At 40.7% G+C, this 24,535-nt stretch overlaps 1 long non-coding RNA gene across 1 annotated transcript; it reads left to right on the plus strand.

Annotated features, from left to right (window-relative positions):
- Positions 1-11,908: 11,908 nt before the first annotated feature.
- Positions 11,909-23,336, plus strand: LOC139186507 (uncharacterized). The gene is made up of 3 exons (XR_011570090.1): positions 11,909-13,941; positions 21,064-21,211; positions 22,530-23,336. It is a non-coding gene; the product is annotated as an uncharacterized lncRNA (long non-coding RNA).
- Positions 23,337-24,535: the final 1,199 nt, after the last annotated feature.

Here is a 24,535-nt window from a genome sequence, read left to right on the forward strand (position 1 = left end):
CCTCTCTGTCTGTGTGTGTGTGTCATTTGTCTGTGTGCCTGTGAGTGTGTTTGTGTCCACGGCGGAGGTCAGTTTAGATTTCCTGTCTTGTTGGTCTAAGGAGGTATTCGTTGGAACAGGCTCATTATCTCCCTCAGAAATGTAGATTTCAAAGTCAAGAGCGTGCCCCTAATAGACCCTAGTGACTGAAAAAGTAGGGGGAGAAAATGGCGAGGGGCTTCCCTGATGGTCCAGGGATTAAGACTGCCGCTTCCATTGCAGGGGCCTCAGATTCCATTCCTGGTCGGGGAAGCTAAGAACATTCTCTGAGGCCAAAAAAACTGAGTAGAGAGAGGCCCGAAGCAACTCTATTCATACGACTGCTTTAAGGGGTGAATACTAGAAACAAAATCCGGTACAAAGAAAACTTCAGACTTTGTTGGTTGTCCACCCAACAAACATTATTCCCGCTTTTTCTTTCTTGGTGGTGGAAATGTGGGTCCATCCCTTGTCTACAGGAGTCTGGAAAATGGTCATTAGTCCAGGCTTATCATGGTGGGTGGTCTATTTCCCTATGAGATGGACTCATTTGTGGGTTGGCATGGGGCCTACGGCTAAGCGGGATCTTATGTTTAGGAAAAAGAGGGTCCTTCCTCCTGGTTTTGAGTCATTTATAGCAGGGTGTGTGACCTGCGTTAGGAAGGGCTACTGAAAAAAACATGCTTGGGGAGAAACTCTCCCTACCTTGTATGGCGAATGATTTTGTTCTTGCTAAACACACACACACACACACACACACACCCCTTGATAATAGTCTGAAGGTGGTTATGTTGAAAATAGAAAATAATAGTGCCCTTATTGATATATGAACTGATGATTAATCAACTATTCAGACTTCTTATGTTGAGACTTCTTAAGGGATGTGACTAAATTCTGTGAAATGAAAAAAATTTTCTTGTAGATTGCTTCATTTTTACTTAAGTTTTCTGAAATTTAAATTTATAAAGAGCTCAGTTTTTATAAGGAGGCATCATAGACCCCCAACTGAAAAATATTTTAAGTGGGGATAAAATAGGTCAGCTGAAAAATTCATTGGTGTCCTTAATATGAGCAGTTTCAGTGAAATGCACATGAATGCTAGATAAATTGCAGTAGATTTAGGGGTGAAAGGGGGAAGAGTAGGTTAAGATGTCGGAATCCACACTTAATGTTATTTCTTAGAGAATTTGGGGAATTTAAAGGTGGGTGAAAGAAGGTTGTAGTCAAGATACTCTGTTTTGGAGCTTATTTGCTGTTGTTATCTTAATTGTGTTTTTTTCTTTTTTCTTTCTTGTGGCATGTTTGTTAGTGGGCTGAGTATATTTGTATGCTGAGGGGAGAGATTGACTAAAAGAGGAATGCTTGGTGGGGATGTAGTCAGTGGAATAGGAGAGCAGGAAGGAGTGGCCCCAGAAGCAGGGGTGGAGGATGGCCTCTGTCCTCAGAGATCTGCACATTCGGGTTGTCTCCTTTCACCACAGGCTTGTCACAGAACAGCTCTTAAACACTCCTCTTCAAAACACTGTTTTTCTCCTCAAAAGAATAGGGCTTTTGCCCCTATTAATGCTCCACCCCTGTCAGCAACATTAACTCTGGTCACTGGTGGATCACTGTGGAGGGTCTCATCATGATCCTCTGGAGCACTCACACCTCCGATGAACACATATGGAGACAGTCAAGCCAGCAGCCTCACAGTTTTTTTTAACGTACTCTGACGATCTCCACCAAACGCTGAACACGGACTTTCTGGATCTGGTCTAAGCTGCCTTCTTTCAGGTCTCTTTAATTCTTTTTCTTCTGTTCCCCCCGGCTCATCTGATCCTATTGGATGCTATTGATATCCTTTTTGAACAACTCAGGATGGAAAGCCTGTATACACATTGGAAATCAGATGGAGGTCAAGAATTCTATGAACTTCATGAAATTTCAGAAAAAATTGGTGTGTGTGTGTGTGTGTGTGTGTGTATAGATAACTGTGCTTGGGAAATTACTGTCTACATTGATCATGTGTTTAAGGTGATCTGTGAGCCTAAAGGGTATTGTGAGTGATTAGAAGAGGTTACTCTCTACTTTCTTTCTGCTACTGGCAGGGCCTCGTTCAATGATAGGAATGCTGGATAATGATATACAAATTATAGTCACATCTTAACACCAGAATCTACCCACCACAGTGCTCTGTAACCCAGAATAGTTCAACAAACATTACTGGGTATTACTTTAGGTTCAGACACTGGGCTAGGAGTAAGGGACTGAAATAGAAATATAATATTACTTTAACTGTTTTCTAGAAGCTTGGCCTTGTTAGGGAGGCAAACTTAGATAATTTCAACTTTCCTATGTTTGTATATGTATTTAACCTTCCCTGGTGGCTCAGAGGTAAAGAATCTGCCTGCAATGTAGGAGACACAGGTTCAATCCCTGGGTTAGGAAGATTCCCTGGAGAAGGAAATGGCAACCCACCTCAGTATTCTTGCCTGAGAATCCCATGGACAGAGGAGCCTGGCAGGCTAACAGTCCACAGGTCTGAAGAGTCAGGCATGACTTAAGAGACTAAACCATCGCCACCATCTAAACTAATATGGTAAATACCTGAATTACCTATGATGAAACAGCATGAGTGAATGAGGGAAAAGTGTCTCTCCCTAGAGAAAGAAGGTTCCTGAATGAGAGGATATGTGTGATTAGGAATAGAGAAAATGCTTACGACTGTCTTGATAGTAAGTATGGTAGAAAGTTACAGTAAAAGCTATAGTGTGGGCAATGCAGTTGAGTCACAGAAGCACAAGCAGTCTGGCTTCTGTAGGCCATGATTTTCACCTTAGGAAAATGTGAGTGGAGATGCTGCTGGAGGCTTTTGGTAGAGATCCATTTTTAATGTGCTGCGAAGAATTTATATACTCAGCAATTTGAATGAGCCTTTAAAAGACTGCTAAGAAAGAGTGCAGAGAAGGCGATGGCACCCCATTCCAGTACTCTTGCCTGGAAAATCCCATGGATGGAGGAGCCTGGTAGGCTGCAGTCCGTGTGATCGCTAAGAGTTGGACATGACTGAGCGACTTCACTTTCACTTTTCATTTTCATGCACTGGAGAAGGAAATGGCAACCCACTCCAGTGTTCTTGCCTGGAGAATCCCAGGGACGGCGGAGCCTAGTGGGCTGCCATCTATGGGGTCGCACGGAGTGGGACACGACTGAAGTGACTTAGCAGCAGCAGCAGCAAGAAAGAGTGAGACATGAACAATATTACATTTTGGGTAGATGATAAAGGTGAAAATAGTTCCAGGGGGCTGAGACTAGAAAAAGTAATATTGCAGTGCGGCAGATACTAAAGGCAAAAAATGATTTGCCACTGGTGAAAAGGATTTGAGCTATTCTTAAAATATTTGCAGAGGAAATTTCCCTAGGACATTAAAGGAACTGCCAGTCACTTGAGAAGAAATGGATAATAGCGTTGTATCTATTAAAGTACATAATTGTTTGCGGTTAAGTTTTTCAAACAGGATCTTCACTGGTGGTCCAGTCATTAAGACTCTAGGCTTCCTCTGCAGAGGGCACTGGTTCCATCCCTGGTGGGGAGTGAAGATCCCACATGCCCTACAGTGTGGCAAAAAAAAAAATTCTTCCAGATCGAGGAAGTTTCAGTAGTGAGTTCTACCAAACATTTCAGGAAGAAATAATAAAAAATTTACATAATTTCTTCTACAATAATGAGGTTTGGGAGACAACTTCCAACTCATTTTATGAGGCCAGCAGTACCGAAAAATCCAAAGACACCAAACCTCCCCGTGAAACTATGGACCAACATCCTTCTCTTAGTTCACTTCAGTTCAGTCGCTCAGTCGTGTCTGACTCTTTGGGACCCCATGAACCGCAGCACACCAGGCCTCCCTGTCCGTCACCATCTCCCAGAGTCCACGCAAACCCATGACCATCAAGTCGGTGATGCCATCCAACCATCTCATCCTCTGTCATCCCTTTCTCCTCCTGCCCTCAATCTTTCCCAGCATCAGGGTCTTTTCCAATGAGTCAGCTCTTCGCATCAGGTGGCCAAAGGATTGGAGTTTCAGCTTCAACATCAGTATTTCCAATGAACACCCAGGACTGATCTCCTTTAGGATGGACTGGTTGGATCTCCTTGCAGTCCAAGGGACTCCAAGAAGTCCAAGAGTCTTCTCCAACACCACAGTTCAAAAGCATCAATTCTTCAGCTCTCAGCTTTCTTTATAGTCCAACTCACATGACCACTGGAAAAACCATAGCCTTGACAACATCCTTCTGTATATAAATGCAAATACTGTTTACAAAATGAGCAAACTGCCCAGAAATATGTAAAAACTGCAAAACGTGGCGTTTATTCAGGAAATGGAAGGCTGGTTAAATATTTAAAATCAATGTAATGTATCATAATAATAGATTAAAGAAGAAAACAAGGTCTTTCCACAGATGCAGGAAAAACAAATTGACATAGTTCACTATTAATTCATTCACTAAAAGAGGTCTTCCTTAACCTGATGAAGTGGATCTATAAAATACCTGTAGCTCAAATGTATTTATTGGTGAAAGACTGAATGCTCTTTTCCTAAAATCAGGAACAGGACAGAAATCTGTATCAGTCATCTTAGATATGAAATAAAGGAAGACAAAGAAATAAAAGGCTTATATCCTGTGTATATATATATCTATTCACAGACAATTGAGTAGAAAATCCAAAGGAATGAAGAAAATAAGCTACTAGAACAGATTCGTAAGGTTAGCAAATTAGTATTTTAAAATCAATTTCATGTCTACAGGCTAGCAACGAACAATTGTTGAAGTTTAAAAATAAGCCGTTTTCACTAGAACAAAATAATTCGAGATCCTTAAGTATCAGTCTAACAGTATGTGCTTGATCTGTATGCCCAGGCCACAAAACACGAATGAAACACTGAAACAGCGCTTTCATAAACACAGTGGTTTGATCTGTTCAGGAACAGTAAGGCTGAATATGGTGATAACTCAATTTTCCCCAAGTTAATAAAGAGATTTAATACAATTTGAGTTAAAATCACATGGGTTTTTCATAAGAATTGGCGAACTATTTCTAAAATTTTAACGGCAATTCAAAAGGACAGGACTGTTAGCCCAAACCATTATGAAAAAGGAGAACAAAGTTGGAGAGCTCACATGTCCAGATGTTAAGGATTCCTATGAATCTGCTGTAGATGGTGCGGTCTTAGCAAAAGGATAGGCTCATGAATCGAGGGATCTGAGAAGCCTCCAGAAATGCACCCGCTAAATATTGTTAGTTGATTTTCTACAAAGTTTCAGGGGTAATTCCATTGAGGAAGAATAGTCTTCTCAACAAATACTACTAGGGACATCCATATGCAAAAATATTGAACTTTGGTCCTTACTTTGCAATGTATACAAAAGTTAACTCAAAATGCATTGTAGACCTAAATGTTAAAGTGTATCAAATTTCTGGAAATAAACATAGGAGAAAAGCTTTGTGACCTTGTGAAAGTTTCTCAGTCGTGTCCAACCCTTTGCATGGGCTATAATCCTGCCAGGCTCCTCTGTCCATGGAATATTCCAGTCAAGAATACTGGAGTGGGTAGCCATTCCCTTGGTCAAGGGATCTTCCTGACTCAGGGATTGAACCCAGGTCTCCTGGGTTGCAGGAGTTTCTTTGCAGAAAACTGCCAGGAAATTGCAGGCAGTTTCTTTACCGTCTGAGCCACCAGGGAAGCCCTGGTGACCTCAAGTTTAGCAAAGATTTCCTAGATATAAAACCAAAAATCCTTCACCTAAATGAAGAAATAGAATTAACCAAAATTAAAAACTGAGTTTGTAAAGACACTGTTAAGACAAGGACAAGGCAAACTATATTCTACTTACGTGTTTTTTTATCAATGCATATATTTAATAAGCTGTGAGCATTCAGAATTCAATGATGAAAACACAGAAGCAATAAAAAACCAGGCAAAAAGGTTTGAACAGACACTTCACCAAATTAGATATATGAATAGCAAATAAGCACGTGAAAGGATGCTCACCATCTTTAATCATTCAGTTCAGTTCAATTCAGTCACTCTGTCCTGTCCAACTCTTTGCGACCCCATGAATTGCAGCACGCCAGGCCTCCCTGTCCATTACCAACTCCCGGAGTTCACTCAAACTCACGTCCATTGAGTCGGTGATGCCATCCAGCCATCTCATCCTCTGTCGTCCCCTTCTCCTTCTGCCCCCAATCCCTCCCAGCATCAGGGTCTTTTCCAATGAGTCAACTCTTCGCATGAGGCGGCCAAAGTACTGGAGTTTCAGCTGCAGCATCATTCCTTCCAAAGAACACCCGGGGCTGATCTCCTTTAGAATGGATTGGTTGGATCTCCTTGCTGTCCAAGGGACTCTCAAGAGTCTTCTCCAACACCACAGTTCAAAAGCATCAATTCTTCAGCGCTCAGCTTTCTTCACAATCCAACTCTCACATCCACACATGACCACAGGAAAAACCATAGCCTTGACTAGATGGACCTTTGTTGGCAAAGTATTGTCTCTGCTTTTCAATATGCTATCTAGGTTGGTCATAACTTTCCTTCCAAGGAATAAGTGTCTTTTAATTTGATGGTTGCAGTCACCATCTTCAGTGATTTTGGAGCCCCCCAAAAATAAAGTCTGCCACTGTTTCCACTGTTTCCCCATCTATTTGCCATGAAGTGATGGGACCAGATGCCATGATCTTCGTTTTCTGAATGTTGAGCTTTAAGCCAACTTTTTCACTCTCCACTTTCACTTTCATCAAGAGGCTTTTGAGTTCCTCTTCACTTTCTGCCATTAGGGTGGTGTCATCTGCATATCTGAGGTTATTGATATTTCTCCCAACAATCTTGATTCCAGCTTGTGCTTCTAACAAGCCCAGCGTTTCTCATGATGTATTCTGCATATAAGTTAAATAAGCAGGGTGACAGCCTTGACGTACTCCTTTTCCTATTTGGAACCAGTCTGTTGTTCCATGTCCAGTTCTAACTGTTGCCTCCTGACCTGCATACAGGTTTCTCAAGAGGCAGGTCAGGTGGTCTGGTATTCCCATCTCTTTCAGAATTCTCCACAGTTTATTGTGATCCACACAGTCAGAGGCTTTGGCGTAGTCAATAAAGCAGAAATAGATGTTTTTCTGGAACTCTCTTGCTGCTTTTTAATCATTAGAGAAATTCAAATTAAACCACAGTGAGGTCCACTACATTTGAACAACAATAACAGAAAAGGCTGGCTGTGTAAATGTTGACAGAAATACTTAGCAAACAAAACTCATCCATTGCTGCTGGGAACACAAGTGGTGCAGCCAGCTGTGGAAAGATACGTTAACACTGTCTGTAGTTGTAATCCCCCCAAACTTGAAACACATAAAGGAACCTTCTTACCATCGTCATACACTTACCCATTCTCAATATTCATTTGACTAGAAAAATTTTTTAACAACAAACATATTTCAAATAATGATCAATACAGATTTTGAATATTACATTTCAGATCCTAAAGGTTAATGATAATAAGCATGTTGGCACATTTTTTCACCTCTGTGCACTTTCTCATTCTTTTGAAGATCGAGTCTGCATTAATCCCAGGACCACAGTTCTTCAGTTCATCCTCACATGATAAACTCCAGGAAAACTTTAAAACACATATAAAAAGCATGATTGCAGTTCTTGTGTGCTTTTTCAGCAGAGCCAAATTCAGGGTATAATTATTTTCTTTAAAAATTCAGTTGACTCAACATATTTTCAAAGGAGGAAATTCCAAGGCTTTGAAAAGCACATCTGTGTTACAGAGGAAACATTTTCTAAGCAGGAAAAGTCTTCGTGACTCTGCAAAGCATCATAATTTCAATCCCATGTTTTGGGGTTATCTCTATTGAAAGACTTTCTCCTTCAGTCCAAATAATGTAAGAAGGGAGGCAAACAAGTCATGGTCGTGTCAGAAGCTCACCCAAACAAATGTGGAAACTAGATGTGACATTAAAAGCCTTTCCTTGGGCAAAATAATGCTTTTTAAAGTAAGCCCTGCATTTCTGGTGTGTTGAAGACTTGCCCTGACCATGACCAAGGCTTTCAGAACAATGAAGTAAGCAGATCCTCCACAGACACACCGACTATTGGTAATTACGTCTCTATTCTTTTGAGGTCAAATGACAGTCGATCCTTTTAAATTTGTATTTATCTGTACATCCCAGTAAAAAATCTATGATGATGAAAAAGAATAACAGCGTGAGTGACCGTCAAGAGCATTATGCTAAGTGGGATAGAGTCTTAAAACTGTTGCAGGTTCTCAGGCCAAAGAGAACTGTGATCTGTTTGCTGTGTTTATCAATTATGCGGTCTTTTTTTTTTTTTTCTTTCCGATGACCCTTCCAAGTTGTACTAGGTATCAACAAAATATTAGTCACAACCTCAAAGTAGAGAGTTTTTTTATTTGGTGGAAATGTTTAGGACCCCAAGACGGGGAAACAGCATCTCAGTAGCTCTGAGAAAACTGCTCCAAGGAGGCAGGAGGGGGAGTCAGGCTGTATATAAGTTTGCAACAAAGGGAGCAGTCAGTCTGAACATTAAAGATCAGATATCAAGTTAAGGAACTTAGTGTTCTAGGTATGGGAAGATGCCAGCCTCTGGACTCACTGAATCCATTCCTTTCATTGCACCTTGACTATCTGGGGCCAAATTCTGTTTCCTTGTTCACCTTAAGGAGTGGCAGGTGTGGCAGATGGCTGATTCGTGCATTCCCCCAGCTCCTCAGCAGTCACTGTAGGGACTGGAGGCATCTGCTGAATCTCACTTTGGTGAGCCTTCATTCATATTTGAAGGCCAGAAATCCCTGTTGGCTGTGACATTTCTTGTTTATTGATATGTCAGGAGATATTCTCATTCCACATAGGACACTTTTGAGAAGCTGCAGGAAGGTTTTCAGTATCACTCTTAATTACAGGTCAAGCACCACTTCAGGAATGTGGTTTGAAAATGAGCCCTTAACCAAGTTGATGCCATCATTCTGGTGATGCACCAAAGAGGCTTTGATTTATCGCTTTGGTAACAATTCAGTTAATGTATTCTTACTCACAAGTAAAGGATGCTATTTTAGACTGCTGCTGCTGCTGCTAAGTTGCTTCAGTCATGTCCGACTCTGTGCGACCCCATGGACTGCAGCCTACCAGGCTTCTCTGTCCATGGGATTCTCCAGGCAAGAACACTGGAGCGGGTTGCCATTTCCTTCTCCAATGCATGAAAGTGGAAAGTGAAAGTGAAGTCTCTCAGTCGTGTCTGTCTCTTAGCGACCCCATGGACTGCAGCCTACCAGGCTCCTCCATCCATGGGATTTTCCGGGCAACAGTACTGGAGTAGGGTGCCATTGCCTTCTCACTATTTCAGACTAGCTATTTGTAGATGGATGGAGAGAAATTCCCTGAGCTGTGGGTACTTCCCCACAGGATCAGGTGGGGACTGACTTTCCATAGCTGCTAACAGTTTTTATTCCATCTATCTTTTCCTGGTGCTATTCGCACAAATCCGTGTCCCCAAGGCACAGTGAGGCCAAATACATGGAAACATCACAGTCTGGAACAGAAAAGGGGTTACTGCAGGGCCTTGCAGGGAGATGAGTGGCTTCTGCCCTAAAAAGGCCTGAGCTCCCTGAAGGGTTTCCTCAAAGCACTTTCAAAAGCCCAGTGAGGGAGAGGGTATCTAAGGGTTTGAGATCAGCTCTGTGCACAGTTCTCTGATTGACTGATAGTGAGATAGCAGGGTGGTGTCACCAGGGTTAACATTGTCAGTCCTTAGGCTCCAGGAGGCTTGGGGCAGTGTGCTCATGGTCGTCAAGCAGTTGTTCAGTCACTCAGTTGTGTCCAACTCTTTGCGACCCCATGGACTGCAGGTTTCCCTGTCCATCACCTTCTCTCAGAGTTTGCTCAAACTCATGTCCATTGAGTCGGTGATGCCATCCAACCATCTCATCCTCTGTTGCCCCCTTCTCCTCCTGCCCTCAGTTTTTCCCAGCTTCAGGGTCTTTTCCAATGAGTTGGCTCTTCACATTAGGTGGCCAAAGTATTGGAGCTTCAGCTTCAGCATCAGTCCTTCCATTGAAAATTCAGGGTTGATTTCCTTTAGGATTGACTAGTTTGATCTCCTTGCAGTCCAAGGGACTCTCAAGAGTCTTCTCCAGCACCACGATTTGAAAGCATCAGTTCTTCAGTGCCCAGCTTTCTTTATGGTCCAACTCTCACATCTGTACATGACTATGGCAAAAACCATAGCTTTGACTAGACAGACCTTTGTCAGCAAGCAGTTAACATTTTTCATTTGGTGGAGGGTTTTCATATCTGTAAAACAACTCAGGAAATGTGCATCAGATACCGTTATCTATTCATTAGGTACTTTTCAGAGAGGAGCTGAAGCAGAGGATGCGGGGAAGGCCTGTTCTGGGAAGGTCCATGGAGTCCTGCTTGGTTCCAGTTCCCTTTTTCCCAAACCTTCACAGCCCTTCCTCTGCAACCTCCCCCTCTCTCCATATAACCTTTAACATATCCATAATTTATGAGGCCAACTGAGATAGGATTATAACCTCCTTTTTGGTGCTGACAACTTGAGGCACAGAGAGGCCAGGCTAATTACCCAAATCACAGAGCCCATGAATGATGGAGCTGGGGTGGGTTTGAAACATCTGACTCCAGAATCTGGGCACTCATCTGTAGAAGACATGACAGTATTTCCCCACGTGATCTGACCTGCCTTTTCACTTGTTTCCTCACCCCCAGGGACATGCAAGAACTTCTGTCAGTTTCCTCTTACTGAGGGAAAAAAAGTCACAGGCTCTCAATTTTTGTCTTCAAAAGCTGATCATCCCACCTCTCTAGTCCAGCCAACCTGGTTTTCTCACTCTCTCTCATACTCTTTGTGGACATTTTGGAGTCTAGCTTAGGTTTGAATTATTCCCTTATCTTGAGTTTTCTCTTCCCTATTGGCTTAATTACATTATCGCCTTTCTTCAGAATTTAATGAAGGCTCTGCATTTCCTCTATTAGATTCTCTTTTATTCTTCCCTTCACCTAAAACTGTATCTTCTGAAATCTTAAGAGAACATCATGTCTATACATCTCATTTTGCCATTTTATCACTAAGGCCTCAGGGAATCAAATAAGAGCTTTATCGATTGTCATCTACTAGCAAAAACAAAATGCTGTGCATGTTAGGACAGCAATACTGCATAAAACAGGGTTTTTACAGTGAACTTATTGGGTTGGCCCCAAAATTCATCTAATTTTCCATAACATCTTAGGTAAACATCTTAAAAAATACTTTATTATAGGGACTTCCCTGGTAGTCCAGTGGTTAAGACTCTGCACTTCCATTGCAGAAGGCGTAGGTTCAAAGCCTGGTTGGGGAACTAAGAGTCCATATGTTGTATAGTGTGGCCCCCCAGAAATGGATGTTGTAATTCAGGTAAGATAAAATTAGTGCAGAAATTTAGCTTTAAAATAAACCCACCCCCCCCCCCCCCACCAAGAAAAGAAAAGAAAAAGAAACATCAAAAAAGAATAAAATGTGAGGTGTAGGATTTTTCACATCAAACTGTAGTTCAGGGATACATTATATATGTTCATGTATTTGAATACCTAAAAATTAAAAAATATGTGATATACAATATGCAAAAAATCTAAAGTGTGAACTTATAGTAAAATGGGTCTTTAGTATATTCTATTAAAATATTATAATGTAATAATAAACAATTAACAAAAAACACTTTTATGAAACTCATTCCTCAATTTTAATCCATAATCCAATTATCAGTAATAATGGACAATATTGATATTTCTTGTAGCTTAAAAAAAAAATTACAGTTCTTCCTTTTAGACCTACAGCCTGAACTCTAAATAAGAATTAGCTATTTTTCACATTATAAAATGCTGTTTTAATTAAGGGCTGCACACTGGATATTTCTTGTTCAGAGAGTTTACACAGGAAAGGACCCCTCCCCACTCCTCCAGTCCTCCACCACGCTACACACATCATGTCTTTTCATTTAAAACAAATATTTCAAGCAAGGTAATAATATTGCAACAGAGGAGAGTCTATTTTGACTCCATGCTGGATCTGTTTCTTTGACTTTAAAGCTTATTTTTCTGTCACTTTTGTTATTATAATCATACACAATGTTGTTGTTCAGTCATTCAGTCATTTCCAATTCTTTGCAACCCCATGGACTGCAGCATTGCCAGGCTTCCCTGTCTAGTAACACTGTTTCCCAGAGCTTGCTCAAACTCATGTCCATTGAGTTGATGATGCCATCCAACCATCTCATCCTGTCACCCCTTTCTCCTGCCCTCAATCTTTCCCAGCATCAGGGTCTTTTCCAATAAGTTGGCTCTTCACATTAGGTGGCCAAAGTATTGGAGCTTCAGCTTCAGCATCAGTCCTTCCATTGAAAATTCAGGGTTGATTTCCTTTAGAATTTCCTGGTTTGATCTCCTTGCAGTCCAAGGGACTCTCAAGAATCTTCTCCAACACCACAGTTCAAAAGCATCAATTCTTTAGTGCTCAGCCTTCTTTATGGTCCAACTTTCACATCCATACATGACTATTGGAAAAACCATAGCTTTGACTATATAGACCTTTGTTATAGATAGTAAGACACAATAGTTAACTATAAGAGGCTTACATGTAGTTGAGGAGTCAGACTGTATGTACTTACATACAATAATAATACTGAAATGTTATGGAAATGCTAAATGCATGGCACAGACTAGATAACTGACAGTAATGGGGCTGTCTATAATTAAAAATTCAGGAAGCTTGTGGACTTCTTGGCATATGATAAACTCTCAGTAGTAATCATTAAAGTTACTAATATAGTTAAAGCTATGGTTTTTGCAATAGTCATATATGGATGTGAGAGTTGGACCATAAAGAAGGCTGAGCACCAAAGAATTGATGCTTTCAAATTGTACTGGAGAAGACTCTTGAGAGTCCCTTGGACAGCAAGGAAAGCAAACCAGTTAATCCTAAAGGAAACTAACCCTAAAATATTCATTGAAAGGACTGATGCTGAAGCTCCAATACTTTGGCCACCTGATGTGAAGCGCCGACTCACTGGAAAAGACCCTGATGCTGGGAAAGACTGAGGGCAAGAGGAGAAAGGGGCAACAGAGAATGAGACGGTTAGATAGCATCACTGGCCCAATAGACATGAGTTTGAGCAAACTCTCAATAATGATAATGAAGGGCAATGAAGGACAGGGGGTCCTGGCGAGCTGTTGTTCATGGGGTCGCAGAGAATCATATATGACTCAGTGACTGAACAACTAAAACAGAAATGAAGTGTGTGTGATTTTCTCCATAGACTTACATTGAGAGAAAGAAACAATAGGTAGAAACATCAGAATGAAGATTTTTATGGTGCTATTGTTGCTGCAATTAAGACAAGAAAATAGGAAAACTTCGCATTAGTAAAATGGAAACAGAAGCAGAAGATTCAAGGATTTTGCTTACAATGGCCATGGATTATGTGTGTTTGGCAAAAAAAAAAAAAAGGAACAGAAGAGGTGATGGAAGGGACGGGGCTCCTGTGCTAGCTGAGGTTTCTGTGGCTGCATCACCACTAGCAACAGTAACCATAGTGCCTAGAGGTGATAACAGGCACAGTGTAGGTCAGAGGTCAGGTTGAGGATGGAGGCTTTGAGTAGCACCTTGTGGTCCCGGAGGCCTCCTGGTTTCAGCGGGGTGGGTTAAACCTCATAGCACAGCCCTCTTGATGGGGTGCTGTGCAACGAGGGCCACCCACGTGTGCAGCTCTTCCTGTTTCCATGGTTCCTGCGGGTTTATTTCCTCTCTGAACATGCATCGCTCATTATGAATGTGGAGATCATGTTCCTGACACGAATGTGAATTATAAGAAGTAAAGGTAAGCCACTTTAAAGTCAAGGTGAATCAGTCTGACATTGGCCCAAGGCCCGAAGCCAAGGTACTCGCACTGGTGCTGGGAGAGGGACTTGAAACCGTGCTTGACATTCACATAATGAGCTAGAAATGTCAATTGCTGCTCGAGGTAAACATTTATTTTCCAGAGTAAATGTTACAGCCCCTGCTTTTTATGACCCCGTGTCATTTGAGCACTTGTCTAAAAGGGTTGAAATACAGCTTGAAGTAGCTTTCATTCCTAAACACAATCCACACACACAAATTTGTGTTTAACTACGAAACCATTTACTCCACCAGCTCATTGTAATCATCAAAACAGAGAACAGCACACACTTCCTTCATTATTAAAATAAAACAAAACCAGGCACTTCTCTCTGCTTTAGGTTCCTTTTGAATACTAATGTATAAAAGCCCCGATTAAATTAATCTTGGCTGTCACAGTCACGCTTGGCAAATGAATCATAAAATAGTCTCCTCTTCATATGACAAGTTGTCCTTGATAGCAAATTAAAATCTTAATAAGGGTTTCTGAAATGCACATGCATATATACATGCCTAATCTCTTTTATTGGAGGGCAATGTCAGAATACAGAGTATTTTTCTTTGTTTTTTTTTTTTTTTCTTTTCAAATGGTGAATTTTAAAGAACATCTTCCAGATCTCTTTGTCTGGTGGTTTCAATCAATACCCTTGAATACTTTTAACTTGCCTACAAAATAAATGTTTTGGAAATTTTGCCAGAGCTGCTGGATAATGATATTTTTAATCACATAAAATTATTTATTAACTATTTAGTTAAATGACAAAAATATCAATGATATAAGTCTTTCTACCTCTTAGCTTTCCTCAACAGCAGTGTTCCCTCAGGGTTGTGATTTCACATGTCAACTGAGAAAAAACGCACAACTTGAAAGTTTTGTGTTGTTTTATTTGGGGCAAAATGAGGACAGCAGCCTGGGAGACAGTACCTCAAATAGCTCGGAGAGACTGCTCCAAAGAGGCAGTGGAGGAAGTTCGGGGTGTAAGATTTTGGTGAAGGAGGAGTTCAGTGCAAGCAAGCACTTACTTTACAAACGGTTTTCTGTTAGTCACGAGGAGCTGATGTCACCATTAAGGGATTTAGTGATTTTCTAGGTATGAATAGATACAAGGACTGAGATAGTGAAAGCAGTCCCTCAAAATATCTAACTAAAGACCTGTTCCACCAGTTTCCCTGGAGCACAAAGTTCCTCATTCTCCACCCTGAATTCCCTTCTGGGGGTGTTGAAGGTTGGCAGCTGAAGCAACACAGGGTTCAATCTCCAGAGATGGATAAAAAATGCCCTTGTTGTTATTCACTCCGCGGCAGATGCTCTTGGCAAGTGCCAATTTGTAGTTGGCACACATGAAGAAATCAGAAACCAATTACAAGGGCAGATTCCCGCTAGCTGTCCAGATCTGGAGATGCAGCTGTCAAGAGAGGGAGACGTTGGTAGAAAGACACACTGGGAAACAGGCAGAGACTTATAGCTTCAACTTTGACAAGCGAAGAGCTTGACAGTTGTCATTAGCATCTACAGATCAGGAAAAAAAATGAACTAATCGAAAAAAAAAAAACAAAACAAAACTTGATGAAGTCTCAGATATAGGTACCACTCCAAACTCTGGAGAAAAAGGTGAACTTGGAGAATGAGAGCCCAGACCTGCTTACCTGAATAGAACTCTCTGGAACTGTAAACTGGTAGCGATACTTAAATTATATTTTTGTTGAATTTCTGGAAGCAGAGGGTGGACTAGCTTGAGAATGAGAAGTTGATGGAGACCACACAAAAGGGCTTTTCCTCCAGGAGCTCTGTGAAGAGCCAAGGAAGAGCCCCTTGTGGCTCTGGTGGGGAAAAGGGTGTTTGAGAAAGACACTCAAGTGTTCCCAGGAACAGAAGCCTGTTCTGTGGGGAGCAGATTGCTCCAGGGCCTTTTCCCCCTTGGGGGAAGTCAGCTGCCCTGACTCCAGCCCCCTCTTCCAGGAGCTGAGCAGCACATGTGAAAGTCACAGCCCATGGACACAGGCCCAGCAAGAGACCAGGGTTTAACCAGAATGTAACAGAGCACATCCCTGCCCCCACAGTCCCATCAGGGGGCTCCCAAATGGTAGCAGTAGATTGTAGGGAGCTCAGACTCTATCTAAGGAAGAATTTTAGGAGAGCCATGAAGACAGCAGAGGAGACAAAACCGACTCAAGTACAGGGCTTTGAAGTCTCTGGCATGTACAGCTACAATAAATAGCCCAAAGCCCATACGGAAGATCTCTTTAGCTTGGTTCCTATTACCCAGCACATCATGTCTGGCTTTCAATTAAAAAAAAAAAAAATCACACGGTGTGCTAAAAGGAAGGAAAATTACAGTCTGGAAAGACAAAATGAGCATCAGAGATATACTTAGCTATGGGACAAATTCTGGAATGCTTTGAAATCACTATGATTAAGCTCTAATGGAAAAGGTAGACAGCACACAAGAAGGAACGAATGATGCAAGCAGGGAGGTGGGAACTATCTGATGGGCTCGTGATTAGATTAGACACAGACAGGGAAAGAATCACTGAGCTTGAAGGTACGTCAGCTGAAACGTTCCAAACTAAAACGAAAAGAGGAAAAAAGAAAAAAAAAAAAAAGGATGGGAGGGAAGGAGGAAGTGAAGGAGGAAACAGAACAGGCTCTATCTTGAAAGCAAGACTCCATCTTGGGGTGGACTGTGGACTTTGAGCTATATGCCCAGTATCTATGAAAACGACATACCAACTGGAAAACCAGGCCCCTAGAAGGAAGAGCCCCAGGGCTCTCCATCACCTAAAAGAATACCCTAATTATCTGTGGAACCGAATAGAATCATACATTCTATTATGCTTATTGGGGTATGACCACAGGCCTATTGATAATTATCCACTGTTAACTACCTAGGCTTAAGGCATATGAATCACAGGTTAACTTTGATTGTATCCTTTTTCCTTTGTTCAGATTAGTTTCAGGGAATTTGGGGAGGTGGGTTTGGGTACTTAGGGTATATAAGGTTTTCACAAAAAACTGGTCAGGGTCCTTGGCTAAGACTTCCTTGCCCCGCCGGTGTAATGAACTGTACTCCACTATCTGCATTGTCCTTCTGAGTGAGTTGGTTTCCCAGAAAGCGTGGCTACAACCAAAAGGACCACAGAAGCTAGGATCCAGGTAATTTAAGCCCAGTTCAGATAGGCATTTTTTTAAATGGTTTTTTAAAAAAATTGTATTGTTTTTAAATTGGAGGATAACTTACAATGTTGTATTGGTTTCTGCTTTACAGTGATGTGAATCAGCCATAAGTGTGTATATATATATATATATATATATCCTCTCTCTCCTGGGCCTCTCTTCTCTCCATCCCACCCCACTAGGTCTTCACAGAGCACTGGGCTGGGCTCCCCGTTATACAGCATCTTCAAAGAGGCATATTTTAACTGAAGGTTTACATCAGACATTGCTTTCTCCCAATGCCACATCTTCCCTGCGCACCCAGTCTCAATCCTGTCCTATGGGCCTTGGTGGGAGCAATAGGTGCTAGCAAACATGAAGTGCAGTACAGCTAGGGCTTCTCTGTTTCCTGGTACTGGCATCCCAACTTTGAATCCAGGCACGCGAGATGGCAAGCAGTGCTCCAGTAATTATAACGGCCACATTATGCCTGTGCATCTGACACAACCAAAAGCAGACTAAAAATTGTTTTCAGACCCATTTTTCTCCATTTCAGTATTCCAATGTCTTTATAGATTTTTAGATAAAACATCATTCAAATATGGACTTTATAGATGGGAAATGTTCAAAGTTGCCTGTGTTTCTAATAATAAATATGATAGTTTGCAAGCTCATGTTTTGATTTACATAAATTAATGCCTTATATTTTCCCATAATACTTCCTGATGAAATTGCATTTGGTACTTGATGACGAAGCTTACTTGGAGAGTCATGAATCCAGTTCCACAATTATTGATTTTCTAAATGGAAGAATTGGCAGCTCTTTCTTAGCATTGATGACATTTGGGTGATCCTAAATCAATCAGAATATAAATACTAACCTATAAAAAAATAGATGTGGGACTATAATTTTATATCAAAGAATGTTTGGTTTAGTTGAAACACTGAAATATTAGATGGTCTTTGCTGAGGGGCAAAATATACTGTGGGGTTTGAGGTCATCAGTTCTGGAATAAATTTCCTGGGTTGAGATTCTGTCTCTATGTCATAGAGGCTCTGTGACTTTGGGGATGTAACTCAATCTCTATATTCCTCAGTATTTTCATATGCAAAATTGAGATTAAAATACCTCCCTTGTTTAGGTCTCATGGGAGTAAAGGTTATTACTATACACAAGTCATTCCTAAAGTGACTAAATAAGTGGTTAATGAATATCTGCTGTTATTTTAAAACTTTCTCTAGTCCTAAAAATTAAACTGCCCAGAGACTCCCTACTAATGTTGTCAAAGCCAACTGAAGGTAAACTATTCGTAGTCCTGAAAAACACGTTAATGTTTGACTAAATGGTATTTTACTTGCCACCTGATGTTGCAGAATTTGTTCCATATGGTCAATACATCCTCCCATAATTAAACACAGAGAACATCGAAAAGAACCATATTTTCCTAAGCCTGATGTAAGGATGAATACTTCTTGCTTTGAATGGGCTCTACCTGAGGTTCTTTTTGTTTTAAAAGATAATATATTTAAGAGTAGTTTCAGTTTTGCAGCTAAATTGAGAAGATAGAGATTTCCCATATACCGTCAGCCCCACAAATGCGTAGACCCCACCATCAACATCCCCGCTGCAGAATGCTCCTTTTTATTTTACTTCTTTTAAAACCGAGGATGAACCTACTTTTCTTTTTTTAATGAACTAAGGAAAGACAAAACAAAATTAAAGTCCACTCGCGTCACCGACTCGACGGACATGAGTTTGAGAAAGCTCCAGGAGTTGGTGATGGACAGGGAGGCCTGGCGTGATGCCAGTCCCTGGGGTCACAAAGAGTCGGACACGACTGAGCTACTGAACTGAACTGAAAGTCCATTCAATGCCCCCGTAACGCACGTAGCTCGTCTTCTCACTTTCTTTTCTGCTCTTGAACGTTCTCAGTGGAAAAACATCCTTTATCAGAAGCAAAAAGACTCTTAATATTTGGGTGCGGGCCGCGAGAACTTTGTTTACAAAGAATTTGTTTTACTTCCCGCTTCCTGTAGATGGAGCTAAATCCTCAAGTATGTGTTCTGTGTTTGCACATCTAAATTCCTGGGAGGGGAAGTCTTTGGGAGACAATGTTGTCTGAAGATTCTTCATCGCGTTTACTGGAAGTAGTGCTACAATGTGCAAATTCAGTGCTTAAAAAAAAAAAAAAAGCATTTTTGAGACACAAGCCCTATGCCTCCTTCCTCTTTGCAGGGAGCCTGTCTTAAATAGGAAGGGCCAGACCTTTCCCTCCAAGAAGCAAGTGTCTTTTAATTTTATGGCTGCAGTCACCGTTTGCAGTAATTTTGGAGCCTCCCAAAGTAAAATCTGTCACCGTTTTCATTTTTTTCCCCCATCATTATAGTAGCTTGTTGCTACTGTTTTATATTTCTGTGTTAAATTAAACTGCCCATTATTCATTGTCCTTTTCTACGGGTGTTTCCTGTGTCCTAACTCCTCCCTTGCTCTGTGTGGTTGAATGACCATATATAACAAGTTGTGGTGACCGCTCAGTATTTCAGTCAGTTAATAAACATTGCATATCTGGGGACAGAGAGATGCACTTGATTACTTTCTCACATGGTTTCAAAAGGATGTGAGAACACAATGTGTCAGACCAACAGGAAACTTAAAAAAGGAAACAGAAAAAAATGTTTTAAAGGATCTGATTGTGTCCATACCAAGTTCATAGCCCTGTATTTGTTCATTGATTCCAAAACCAGGAAGAGAAACTTTATACCTTAAAAAGGAAAAGAAAAAGCTGCATAATACTTAAAGGATTTTAAATATCATTATTAAAATAGAAAACATTTTGATTAAATGAATTTTCCCATGTCTTGGATGTTTGTTTTTAATTTACCCAACAGGTCATTGAGTACAGTTTATTTCTTGAAATAAGAAAAAAGAACCCTCCAAAAAGTTTTTAAGATGTTTTAGTATTTTTTTCCTATTAGTGTCCAGATTTGTAGCTAGGCTAAGTTGGAGGCAGAATAAAAAATGAACCAATGCTTTTAATTGTAACCTAAAATGTTGTCTTGAACTTAAGACATTGTAATTATTTTGAATTTCAGGAAAATGCTGACAGAATTAAAGGCTACACAAGAATGGTAAAGTTTTTAACATGTAGCAAGGTAAATTTCATGTTCCACATTTTAAAGCTACCTGTTAAAGACTTTACCACTCTTGTGTACCTTTTAATTCTCTAAAGCTAGGACATTTTCAATAATCAAACATATTTCTTTTGGGAGATTAATATGTGAATTTGCAGGTTGGGTTAATTTCACTAATATCTGAGTTTAAAATTTATGTCTCAAATAATTCTCAAAATATTGGCTTACTCAATTTCATATGTTTGTTAGCATTCAGATGTATCATTTACTATAGTTTTCAGAGTTTAGAGGATTAAAGAAAATAAATGATACTAAAGAGGTAGATTACAAAATTAGTGGTTCTCAAAACAACATCCAGGTTTATTCCTTTAAAAAATGATATAACTTTTCTCAAAGTTACATTTACTATTATACAAGCTATCTCTTGTTTTGATTTATTAGGAGGATATTAAAGGCATATTCTTTTTTATGCAGTTTTCTTAAGACTCCATTAAAACAAATGACTTTCTGGTCTGCGCCTCTTTCCAAGTCAGATACTGATTTAATATTGATTTGCAGAAGGGACTCCATTACAAAAACCTTTTGTAATTGTCCAAATTCCCTGTGTTTAGGAAGCTTTTGAGACATCCAGGAATAAGCAATTTCTGTAATGATGAGAGAGAATTGCATGGTGCAGAAAATAAAGGCTTGTCTGTTGACTCAGGCTTGTGTATGAGTTAGTATATAATTTACTAATTAAAAAAGATGTTAACCTTGAGTTGTATTGTTGCTTTCTAGATTAAAAAGAAAACAAACTACCAGCAACTCTAGTTCTTTTTTTCCCTGTGAGAACACTGTCAGCCCACTGTGGAACTGAAATTCCATAGCATGAAGAAATTTAAGTTGATTTTATGTACCATAAAGTTTATGAAAAGACTCTTCACAGGTAAACATTATACTGGATTCTGAAACATTGAAAGCACGCCAACTGACAGAGATTTGTAAAGATAGTTGAACATGTTATGTTTGTATAGGTAGCAATAGTATATTTACATTTTAAAATGGGTGCCAGAAACTAGGGGTGGAGGGTGATGGAAGAAATGGGGAGATACTGGTCAAAGGGTGAAAAATTTCCAGTTAAAAGATGGGCAAGTTCTGGATCCAGTATACAGCATGGTGATTGTAGTTACTTATACTGTGTGGTGTACTTGAAAGTCGCTAAGAGAGTAAATTTTAGATGTTCTCCTCTTTCACACACACAGTGGTAACTATGTGATGTGATGGAAGTGTTCCTTGTTGATAAGGTGGTCATTTTGCAACAATATTCAAGTGTATCAAGTCATCATGTTGTACACTTTAGACTTGGAGAGTGTTCTACCTCCATAAAGCTATATATGGAGATAAAGTTATATCTCCATAAAGCTGATAAAGTTATATCTCCAAAAGAGAAGAATAAAGTTATATCTCCAAAAGAGAAGAATAATTTGAATATATACTTTCTTATGGGTTAGGTGTTTTCCAGTTGGTCGTGCTCAAGTCTGTTGTTTCCAGTTCTCCCCTCTGCGGGCAAAGGGGAATAACTGAGTTAGGGTAATGGGTTTCCAGGGTTGTCTTGCCTGTTACCTTATTTAATAAGGTTTGGCTTGTGCAGTCACTAGTTGGATTCAATTATGTCTCTTCCTGACATTTTCATTCATTTGATTGCCCAGACCTAGTATGTCAGGGAAGACGAGGTCTGGGGCCAGGACTATTTTCCTTTGAAAGCATCAGTGCTGATCAGATTTAAATATTTGCTGTCCCCCTCTCCTGCTACCAACCCCACCACCTTGGCCATATCTAAGTCAACCAAATATTCCCTCAGAAAAAAATTTTTAAAGGTTTTTTTGATAAGGGCCATTTTAAAAGTCTTAATTAAATTTGCTATGATATTGCTTTTTTTTTTTTTTTTTTAATGTTTTGGGTTTTTGGCTCTGAGGCATGCAGGAGCTTAGCTTCCTGACCGGGGATAGAACCAGCACCTCTTGCACTGGAAGGCAAGGTCCCAACCACTGGACCACCGGGGAAGTCCCTCTTTCCTGTAAAATTTGTGAAAGCCCCCAAATAATTAAGAAAGGCACATGTTCAAACCTACTGACTCATCTGTAAATTGTTCAGGTAGAAAAGCGTCTTTTATTCATTCAGAAAGCTTGGAAGGCAGTTCTAGCAAGGAAGCCACCTTGATCCTATGTGGCCCCTTGAGGCATTTCTCTCTTTTCCTTATCTAGGTTCTGTAGCTGTCAACGGAAAACTGTCATCTGCCAGAACAGTAAACAATGGATGTTACAGTCATCAAGCCACTACGGACCCTCCAGCGGGGCACCCTGAAGGGACTCAGGAGGAGAAAGCACCAGACACTGGCCCCAGATGGCTGAGGGGCACATCAAAGGAATGACTTCCGTGAGCCAGACTCTTGCATCTTCCTTTACACAGAAAAGTGCAAAATTCCTTACTCTGAGATGTTCGGTTTTCTTAACAGTAATCCCTTGATGTTCTAACTACCTGGTCTTTGTTGCAAAAACTCCTGTGTGTCCTGGCTCCTCTCTTACCTCTCTGGGGCAGTTCTTTAGGGTAGCTGTCCCCAACCATTTTGGTCCCAGTGACTGGTTGTGTGGAAGACAATTTTTCCATGGCCCAGAGCTAGGAGAATGATTTTGGGATGATTCAAGTGCATTGTATTTGTTATGTGTATGAGCGTGCTACGCCGATTCAGTTGTGTCCAACTCTTTGCAACCTCATGAACTATAGCCCACCAGGCTCCTCTGTCCATGGGATTCTAAGGCAAGGATCCTGGAATGGGTTGTCATGCCCTTCTCCAGGGGATTTTCCCGACCCAGGGCTTGAACCTGCATCTCCTTCACTGCAGGCAGGTTCTTTACCACTAGCGCCACCTGGAAAGCCCGCATGTATCATGCACTTTATTTCTGTTATCACAGCTCCATCTCAGATCATCAGGCATTAGAACCCAGAGGCTGAGGACCCCTGCCTTAGAGCTATCTGAGAGGCTGCTTCTGGGGCTTAAGTCCTCAGCTTTGCTTGCCAAATAAAATATGTATCTCAACTTTTAGGTCGTGTATTTTTCTTTTTTTTTCCAGTTGACATAGTGCCCACTGTGCCCAGGCAGGGGAGTGGTGGGAGAATGAAGGAAAAAATAAAGCAGATCACGGGGCCTAATCATGCAGCCAATCCGAATTGCATAACCTGACAGACACTCACTGTTTTACAGGCACACGGAACAATAAGTCTGCATGTCCTGAGTAGGTCCTACCTCATCTGTGTTGTGATTAAATCACAGACTGTCATGGATCTGAGCGTTCAGGGCAGTGAGGCTGGTATTCAGTGGAAGCCCCTGAGTCTTTCAGCAGAACTCTGCCATGGGTGTCGGTGATGGCACCAGCCCCTTACAAACTAAACTAAATGTGGATTTCATTTTAAAACAGTCTTGTTTTGCATGTCATGCTCTTTCAGTCCCATCTTACCTATCAGTGGTTCCAGTAATTAGCTGCCTGCTCACTTCCAAGCACTGCAATATGATTATACAACATTTATAAAATTTGGAACCCATCCTGTCCTCCACTCAAAGCGAGATTTCAGGATTTAAAGACGCCTTCTTGTGTATCATATCATCTTTGGTGTGTGCAATGGACGGGACCTTGTGTGGTTTCTATAAATTCACCTAAATGGGGGACTTTTCTAGAAGAGTTTCCTTCACACTGCCTTCTGTAAAGAGTGATGGAAGAATACAGTTAATTTTGTGAGTTCAGAACCATAAAAATGTCACTGACATGAAATTGCCTTTTTGTTTACATTAAAAGGGACAAATATTCTTCCCTCTCTAGAAACTTAATTAGAACATCTTCAAAGACCCTGAAAGAGACATAATTTCAGGAACTTTGAAGTAGTGAGTAATGGAGGTTTCCTTTATTTATTCCTTTGATTAATTCTACCCAAAGTGCATTCCCCCCCCCCCAACCCCAAGAAGATATTTTCTTTGTTCTTTGTTCATTAGCAAATCTTTATTCATCATGACTTGGAATCCAATCACTCCTCTTGCAGAGCTGTCAGTGTTCCCTCAGTTTCCTTGGCACAGTGCATGCACACATGTGTGTAACACTCATAGTGTCATGCTAGGAATGGCCTCTTACTCTATAAGTGGCTAGAAACAGAGTTAGGCTGTGTAACCACGGAACCCACTTTATTTTATAGCCTTTAGCTTCCTGAAGAGAGTCCAGAA

This window comes from Bos indicus, chromosome 13, assembly GCF_029378745.1.
Source record: "Bos indicus isolate NIAB-ARS_2022 breed Sahiwal x Tharparkar chromosome 13, NIAB-ARS_B.indTharparkar_mat_pri_1.0, whole genome shotgun sequence".
NCBI classification, from domain to species: Eukaryota; Metazoa; Chordata; class Mammalia; order Artiodactyla; family Bovidae; genus Bos; species Bos indicus.